The sequence below is a fragment of the Triticum aestivum genome, chromosome 5A, assembly GCF_018294505.1.
Source record: "Triticum aestivum cultivar Chinese Spring chromosome 5A, IWGSC CS RefSeq v2.1, whole genome shotgun sequence".
In the NCBI taxonomy this organism is placed as follows: domain Eukaryota; kingdom Viridiplantae; phylum Streptophyta; class Magnoliopsida; order Poales; family Poaceae; genus Triticum; species Triticum aestivum.
In genome coordinates, this window is record NC_057806.1 from 547,679,579 (window position 1) to 547,688,460 (window position 8,882).

General features: G+C 44.0%; 1 pseudogene; it reads right to left on the minus strand.

The window, feature by feature from the left end:
- Window positions 1-3,807: 3,807 nt before the first annotated feature.
- On the minus strand, window positions 3,808-8,567 carry LOC123104664 (disease resistance protein PIK6-NP-like; annotated as a pseudogene).
- Between the last annotated feature and the right edge of the window lie 315 nt (window positions 8,568-8,882).

Consider the following 8,882-nt stretch of genomic DNA (forward strand, 5'->3'; position numbering starts at 1 on the left):
AGTATGTTTGAAAAAAATGAAAAAAACATTTTGTTACTAGTGGCGCACCTTGTGCCTGGTGCGCCATTAGTGTCTTACACACTAATGGCGTATCTTCACGTGGTGCGCCATTAGTAAATAGTAGTGGCGCACCACTTCTCTAGTGCGCCATTAGTGTCAATTTCATCTTTAGCCCTTTTCCTATTAGTGTTGGCGAGGTTACGAGGTTGGATTGGATGACGCAAGACCTGGGTCCATGTTTTGTGACTTCACAGCGACTTCGCGTAAATCTAAATCACTTTCCTCAAAAAAGAAACAAAAAACGCCCAAGAAGGCAAAGATTTCCACACCGATTCGAGTTTCCACATGAGAGGCATGTTTTGGAATAGCAGAGGTCTTTCAGACTTGGCTAAGCATAAACACGTCGGTGATTGTGTGCGTGAACATGGTTTGGACTTTGTGGCAATTTCTGAGGCTGGTAAAGGTGACTTTCGCCCGCATGTCCTCGATCACCTATCCGGTGGTTTCGACTATTCGTGGCATAGTTTACCAGCTCGTGGAAGGTCGGGAGGAATCCTTCTTGGGATTCAGACCGCAACCATGGATTTATTGGCTTTTTCGTTAGGTGAATTTCATATCAAATTTCACCTACGAAACAGAGCTGATAATTTTACATGGAGCCTGGTCGCAGTCTATGGAGCTGCCCAAGATGAGCATAAATCCGCTTTCCTTCGGGAATTGGTGAACCTGGCTAAGGATAACCCGTACCCAATGCTTATTGGAGGAGACTTCAATATCCTTAGGTACCAGGAAGAGAAAAATAATGATCGCTTCGATACTCACTGGCCGTTCCTATTCAATGTTGTGATTGATAGTTTGGATCTTCGGGAGGTTTGTATGTAAGGACGACAATTCACTTGGGCTAATAATCGTTCTGTGCCGACATACGAGAAGCTCGATAGGGTACTCATGGATACCGAATGGGAGTTAAAATTTCCTCTGGTAACCGTTCGAGCCCTAGAGCGTATCGAGGCACTATCGGACCATGCGCCAATCATTCTTGACTCTAACTCTACGAACACATCGACCCGCCGCCCTTTCAAGTTTGAATTGGGATGGTTGCATCGGGAAGGTTTTGTAGACATGGTCAAGAACATTTGGGAGAAGCCCGCTGTTGGTCATACACTCATTCAGAGATGGAACTTTAAAATAAGGGCCATGAGGCGACACCTCTCTGGATGGGCTAAACACACCAATGGGATGTATAAAAAAGAAAAACGGCGCCTCTCTACCATTATTGATGGCCTCAATAAAATTGCAGAGACACGCATTTTATCTCAACAGGAGACTGATATGAAAAATCAATCCAATGAGAAGGTTGCACGTCTTTTGCGGGAAGAGGAAATCAAATATTACCAAAGATCCAAAGCTGATTTCATCTTGATGGGAGATAGTAATACAAGATACTTCCAATTGGTCGCCAATGGTCGACATAGGAAGAAACATATTTATAGTCTCCAACAAGATGAAGGGTGGATTGAAGGTCAAGAGGAGCTCAAAAGGTATATCACTAGCTACTACAAATCTCTGTTCGGGCTGCCAGATGAAGGGAATTTCACCCTTGACGAGAACCGAACAGATGATATTCCTCAAGTCACGGCAGAAGAGAATGACTTCCTCACGGCACCTTTCTCAGAAGAGGAGGTGAGAGCCGCGGTGTTCCAAATGGAACATAACAAAGCTCCAGGACCTGATGGCTTCCCTGCAGAATTCTATCAGAATTTCTGGGATATCATCAAGTCTGACCTTTTGGAGTTGTTCAATTGTCTTCATGCCGATCAACTTGACCTATTCAGGCTGAATTTTGGCGAGATTGTTTTGTTGCCGAAGATTAAGGAGGCTGAACGGATCCAACAATATAGACCCATATGCCTACTTAATGTCAGCTTCAAAATTTTCACCAAAGTAGCTACGAATAGGTTTAACTCGATAGCTGACCATGTTGTCCGGCCATCTCAAACGGCGTTCATGCAAGGAAGGAATATACTCGATGGCGTAGTAATCCTGCATGACACCGTTCACGAGATGCACCGAAAAAACATGAGTGGAGTAGTATTCAAAATTGACTTTGAAAAAGTCTATGATAAGGTTAAGTGGTCTTTCCTCCAACAAGCCTTAAGGATGAAAGGTTTCTCCGATAAATGGCGTCAATGGATCCACAATTTTGTAACTGGAGGTAGCGTGGCCATCAAAGTCAATGATGATGTAGGCCATTACTTTCAGACAAAAAAAGGACTACGACAGGGTGACTCCATGTCCCCAATGTTATTTAACATTGTTGCTGACATGTTGGCCATTCTGGTTGAGCGCGCCAAGAAGGACAGACAGATTGCAGGAGTAGTGCCACACCTTGTGGATGGTGGCCTCTCTATTCTGCAATATGCCGATGACACAGTTCTTTTTATGGAACATGATGTGGACAAGGCTCGAAACCTGAAACTCTTGCTTTCAGCATTTGAGCAAATGTCGGGTCTTAAAATTAACTTCCATAAAAGCGAACTTTTCTGCTTTGGAGAAGCCGTTGAGGCAGCGGCCGATTATGCTGACTTGTTTGGTTGCGCACATGGCCATTTTCCAATTAAATATCTGGGAATACCGATTCATTATCGATGTCTCACCATTGTGGAGTGGAAGCATGTAGAGGAGCGGTTAGAGAAACGGTTGAGCAGCTGGAAAGGCAAGCTGCTCTCTGTTGGAGGACGGCTGGTTTTGATTAACTCTGTCCTCACAAATATGGTCCTCTATATGCTTTCTTTCTTCCAACTCCCAAAAGGGGTCCTGCAAAGACTGGACTATTTCAGATTCAGATTCTTTGGGCAAGGAGATGGGGAAAAGAAAAAATACAGACTAGCCAAGTGGAGTGTGGTTTGTAGGCCGAAAGACCAAGGTGGCCTTGGAATTCATGACCTGCAGGTCAAGAATGAGGCTCTCCTTAGTAAATGGTTGTTCAAACTTCTTACTGAGGATGGTGTTTGGCAAACCATAGTGCGCAACAAGTATCTAGGCCACAAGGCGGTGTCTCAGGCATATTGGAAACCTGGCGACTCGCACTTTTGGGCTGACCTAATGGCGGCAAAGAAACATCTCTTTCGCTTTGGGTCTTTCGCGATAAAGGATGGGTCGGAGATTCGTTTTTGGGAAGATATCTGGCTAGGCGGTGTCACTCTCCGAGAACAATATCCAGCCTTGTACAACATTGCTCGCGATAAGAATAATACTATTGTGCAGGTGCTCAGTTCACCCCCCCCCCCCCCCCGAATATTTCGTTCAGGCGGGATTTGACTGGCCCCCGACTTATGTCATGGCATAATCTTTTGTCCCGTCTGGATGCGATTAGCCTGACAGAAGGGCGGGATGTGTTTCGCTGGAACCTTACTACATCAGGGTCTTTCACCGTAGACTCTATGTATTGTGTGCTCACGCATTCTGAGGTACCGGTGAGTAATAATAAGAAAATTTGGCGGTCGGAGATACCACTAAAAGTTAAAGTCTTCATGTGGTATCTTCGTAGGGGAGTTGTTCAAACCAAAGACAACCTCGCACGGCGCAATTGGCAAGGGAGTAAGAAGTGTTGTTTTTGTACTCATGATGAGACCATCACACACCTCTTTTTCTAATGCAACTTTGCACGTTCTACGTGGTCAGTCATCCAAATAGCGTCAAGTTTATATCCGCCCACAAGTGTTGCCAATATTTTTGGTCATTGGTTGGACGGTATTTCAAATAGGTTCAAAACGCTATTAAGGGTGGGAGCGTATGGCTTACTATGGTCGCTTTGGCTATGTAGAAATGATTTTGTTTTTAATGACAAAAATGCTTCTCCTTTGCAGGCTATTTTCCGTTGTACGCATTCGCTTCGTATGTGGTCTATGCTACAACGAGCGGAGGTCCAACCGTTGTTCAAGGCGGTGTGTACGCGGTTGGAGCAGGTGGCTACGGAGGTTTTTACCCAACATGGGTGGCAGCATAACCTCCGGATCGGTCCATCTCACCTTTCGACATAGGCACAGTGTCAGTCTATAGGACTCTACTATTGCCGATTTGTCAATTTTTGTTTTCTTCTGGTTGTCAGACTTTTGGTGTTTGGCTGTGTGCATCCTAATTATGCAGAGGCCGGGTGTTGCTCATAATGCTCTGTATCCAATTGATGCTACATTTTTGAGTTAATAAAATCGCCCTTTATCGAAAAAAAATTGTCCTCGCTTCTTCACCACCTGGTACGTGGTACCATCAGGAAAAATCCGTATGTGTACTTCTCCATCATGCCCACCAGCCATCACCGCAGCTGACTCTAGCTGAGAAAGCAAGAAGAAATGTGTGAGCTGGGATCTAAAATGGAGCATCTCAAGAATTAAATGGAAGAATGCAATTTGGGTGGATGAGTGTACGTACTCCAGATCCATTCTTTCTCCTTCATCGCCGCTATCATCACCATCACCATCATCATCATCATCATACTCATCATCATCCTCATCATACTCATCATCATCCTCATCATCGGTATCTTAATTTGGAGATTGAGAAGCGAAAATGAGCAACAAGAGAATGATTAGTGCCAACATATTATCAGGAAGCATGTGCTTGAATTTATTAGGTGCAAGCATGCAGAAAGGAGTAAAATAACTACACTATATTCATTCATTGGTGAGTATAACGTGTTATTGTAGTTTGTACCTTCTGCTATCTCTGGCTCCATATAAAGATCAATGCTTGGATGGTTAGGATGGGTGTTCACTGCATTTCTCACTGCGGCACATGCTTCTTAATGGTGACCCCATCCCAATGGATTTCAACTAATCCACCCTGAAGTGAGAGAAGGTTACCCGAGCCAAGCTCAAACAGATCGCTGTCACCATCTTCTTTGGCCACCCGCACACCCAGATTAAATCGGACATATTCTGCATTTGGCAATGCTCCTTGTTGAAAGACTACCTGATTGGCTGGCTCACAATGCATTCCAAAGGCTATCACACAACGGAACTCATCTGCACCGATGACGAGCAGCCTTTTTGTTTGGTGGGTGCTGCTTATCCAGAGATGGCGAAGAGTTGGCAACCTCCCAAGGATTTGCACATCCTCTTGCTGCACATCCTTGACTCTGATATGAAACGATGATAGGTTTGATAGATGTGAGGGGCCACATTTTGTTATCCACATCGGCAATCCAGAGCATGCGATATGGTCTGATGTGAAAGTATATTTGCAAAGGCATCGAGGGGGTTCCCAGCGTCCCCCCAAGAGATCCAAGTATGGTACATCGTCGCAGGCAATACGTAGACTTCTGATATCATGCAGGTTGTATATAGTCTCCACAAAAGTTTCCTCTACCTCGAGGCTCCAATCAAAGAAGTAAATGTCGAGCTTCCTCAGCCTTGCCAGGAAGCCAAGCTCTTGCACCGTGCTCGGAGAGGCATAGATCCCCTCGACTACTTCCAAAGAAGCCAGGTTACCCAATACACCAGGGTGCCAATAGCAGCGAGAAGAAACCCTGATGACCATTAACTTTTGTAGCTTCCACATAGATGATGGCAAATGTCTCATATCATTAGTGCGTCCTAAATCTAAAACTTGCAAAAACTGTAGATTTCCTATTTCCTCTGGCAGTTCAGAGATACCGGTTTCTTTTAGACCTAGGTACCTCAGGTGAAATAAATACCCAATATCCCTCAAGTTAGGCTGAAAGTTAATTGCCCCAATACGGCATCAACACAAGTCCAATACACGTAAAACACCAAAGCTAGATATAGCAGGCATGATAGTCACAGCTGGTGGAAAGACATTGATGGACCTCACTTGTGATATACACATTGAATTGATGAGAGGTGCAGCTTGTTGATCTTCCTCGGTATTCTGGAGAGATAGTCTACGGATATTTCTGTGAGAACTAGTCACATCCTTGTTACTTTCCAATATTGTCAAAAACTTTGCTTCAGCTGACAAGGAACGAATCATATCAAGCACCATGTCATGCACACGGCAACTTTTTACTTCACGAAAACCATTGAATATTGGTATAATCATGTATCTGTTTATGAGCTCGTTAAAAAAAGTTTCCCCAACTTCAAAGATGCTAGTCTGATGTTTTCCATGCTGCACAAAATTTTCGCATATCCACTTCCATATCAGATCTTTTTTGTCAATCTCATGATCTTCTGGATACATACATAAATATAATAGGCAAGTCTTCAGATCAAAAGGCAGATCATAGTAGCTAAGTGACAGTATCCTCTGCATTTCCTCCATACTTGCCTCTTCTGTAAGTCCACGCCCAATTGAATCTAGCAGAACTTGCCATTCAACTTTTGGCTTGATCTGATGACCAACAGTGAGAACACTAGCTATAGTAAGGATAGCTAATGGTACACCGCCACATTTCTTCAAAATATCTATAGACACTTCCTTAAGTTCACTAGGACATTTACTCTCACTTGAAAATATTCTTTTACAAAAGAGCCTTGTAGAGTCACTATCTGAGAGAGGTTCCATTTGATAAATGGAATCATGAGTGGAAGGACAACATGCTATGGACACACTAAATATGCGAGTTGTCGTGATTAAGTGACTGCCAAGATTGTTCATATTAGAGAAAGCCAACTTGATATCTCCCCATAGTTTTCCATCCCATATATCATCAATTACGACGAGATACCTGTACAAGTTGGGAGAGAAAATTAATGAAATGTTGATGCACACATCACAGGGGCTCATAAAGCGCCATATGACATACACACAAACTATGTATAGTTTAGTACATATAAGGATGAAAACAAGGGGACACCAGATTCCAAACTCATCAATAATATATTCGACAATATATAGCATTATTATGAACAGAGAATGAAATGCTGTCCAAGCAAAAAACATCATTCAAGGAAGCATAAATTAGTAACAGATGGGTGGCACGTAGCAACACACATGTAGTCACTGTTATGAAACTGTTACTTATATAAGTAATGCACTATATCTATCCGAAAGGTCAAACCAAATAACCAAATGGGTATCAAATTCACGATCTGATGTCTGCCAATGAACTATTCCTAGTTAACCGAAAAAGTGCAATTATATAAATAAGATTAAATTACTCAAAACCACTAGGAAAACCTCCATTTCTTTTATTTTTTAAACAAACGCCCGAGAGCCCATAGGAAAGTTAATAATGAACATCCTCCTCCAACAGAACAAATCTACAAATTGTACCTCAATTGTACAATATTATGCCTATCTTTATAGGAAACGTGTAAAATGTCTAATTGAAAAGATGCATACTAGCGGCGGATAGTATTCCAAGCCTTCTAGTACTAGTTAATCGGTCATTTGAGTGTAACTGCTTCGATAGGATGCCAAAAAAAAAAAGCTCATCACCAGGAACGTTTGACTGTAACTGGCTGAGGGGTGCATACCTCTTGTCGTGAAGGAAGTCCCGGATTTCTTCGATAAGTTGTTTTTCATCTAGTACCATGAGATTGATATTAGTATACGTATTTTTGTCTAGACCAATAAGGATGTCCCTGAAAATCTTCTTCATGTCAGGATTCTGACCAATTGGAACAAAAGCCCGTGAATCAAAACCACCTTTGATCTTGTCATATACTGCTCTGACCAGAGTGGTCTTGCCCAATCCGCCGAATCCAACGACAGAGACTATTTTTGGTCTCTTGTTGGAGGGATCTTCATCTCCCAAAGCTAATAACTTGAGAAGCTCTTGATCCCTCTTCCCATAGATGCCAACAAGCTCTGTAACTTCAGTGTATAGAGCGCGGAGACGAGGATCGATAGTGGTCACAGCCGTAGGCTTAGGCAAAATATTATCAACTGTGTACCTGCGAGTGGAGGATATACCCACAAATTAAAAAATATTACAAATGTTATTTGATCTAAATAGAAGTACATGCCCCGATGTGGCGATGTCTACTCCCCTCTCCCTCCACGAACCATAAGTCACTGACCAATCGGCAACCAAAGCATAGCTAGGTCCGTCAATCGGAATCGGGTACGCACCTGCCGCGCCTGTTGGCCACCTCTTGGACATCCTTGTTGATTTCCTTGATGGCGCTAGCGATCTGGCGGCGCGCCTTGCCCTTGTTAAACAAGTTGGCCATCTTCTCCACAAGGTCTGTGAGCTTGTTGCCATCAGCAGCAGGTTTACTAGGGCCCTCGACACGCACGATGAACTTGTCAACGATGTCTTCTATGTCGTAGGAAAGATCCCTGACCTCGTCAGCCCAGAGCTTGACTTGCTCGTCGAGCTGATGGCGCGGCACCTCCGCCACTTTGCAGAGCGCAGCGTGCATGCTCTTCATCTCTCGCACGAGAGACTCGACGCCTTTCTTGGCGTTCTTCTGCAGGTTGTACTCCTCCATGAGCAGCTGCCCCAGCTTGGGGAGCAGGCTGCCCATGGCGCCCGTCACCACCTGCATCGCTAGATAGCTAGCTACACTGGTCTCTGGATGCAAGAACAGCTTACCGTCGACGATGAGCTGTGGTTGAGGGTGGGTCTCTCTCTCTCTCTCTCTCTCTCTCTCTCTCTCTCTCTCTCTCTCTCTCTCTCTCTCTCTCTCTCTCTCTCTCTCTCTCTCTCTCTCTCTCTCTTACATGTTGATTTGCTTGTGCATAAAAACTAATCAAGCAGAGGTGCATTATTGATCCCACCACTTTTGGCCACTTGTTCTTGACGCGTCAGGTGCACTTTGGGGCGGCAAAAAGCTGCCGCTCCTAGTTAACTTAATCCGGTCGATAATCTTCAAAAGACGACCTCAAGTCCTCAAGTGGCACTTGACGCGTCAGGTGTAGTATATATTATGATCCGGGAAAGTACAAAGTATGCAGTAGGTGCATGCATGTGA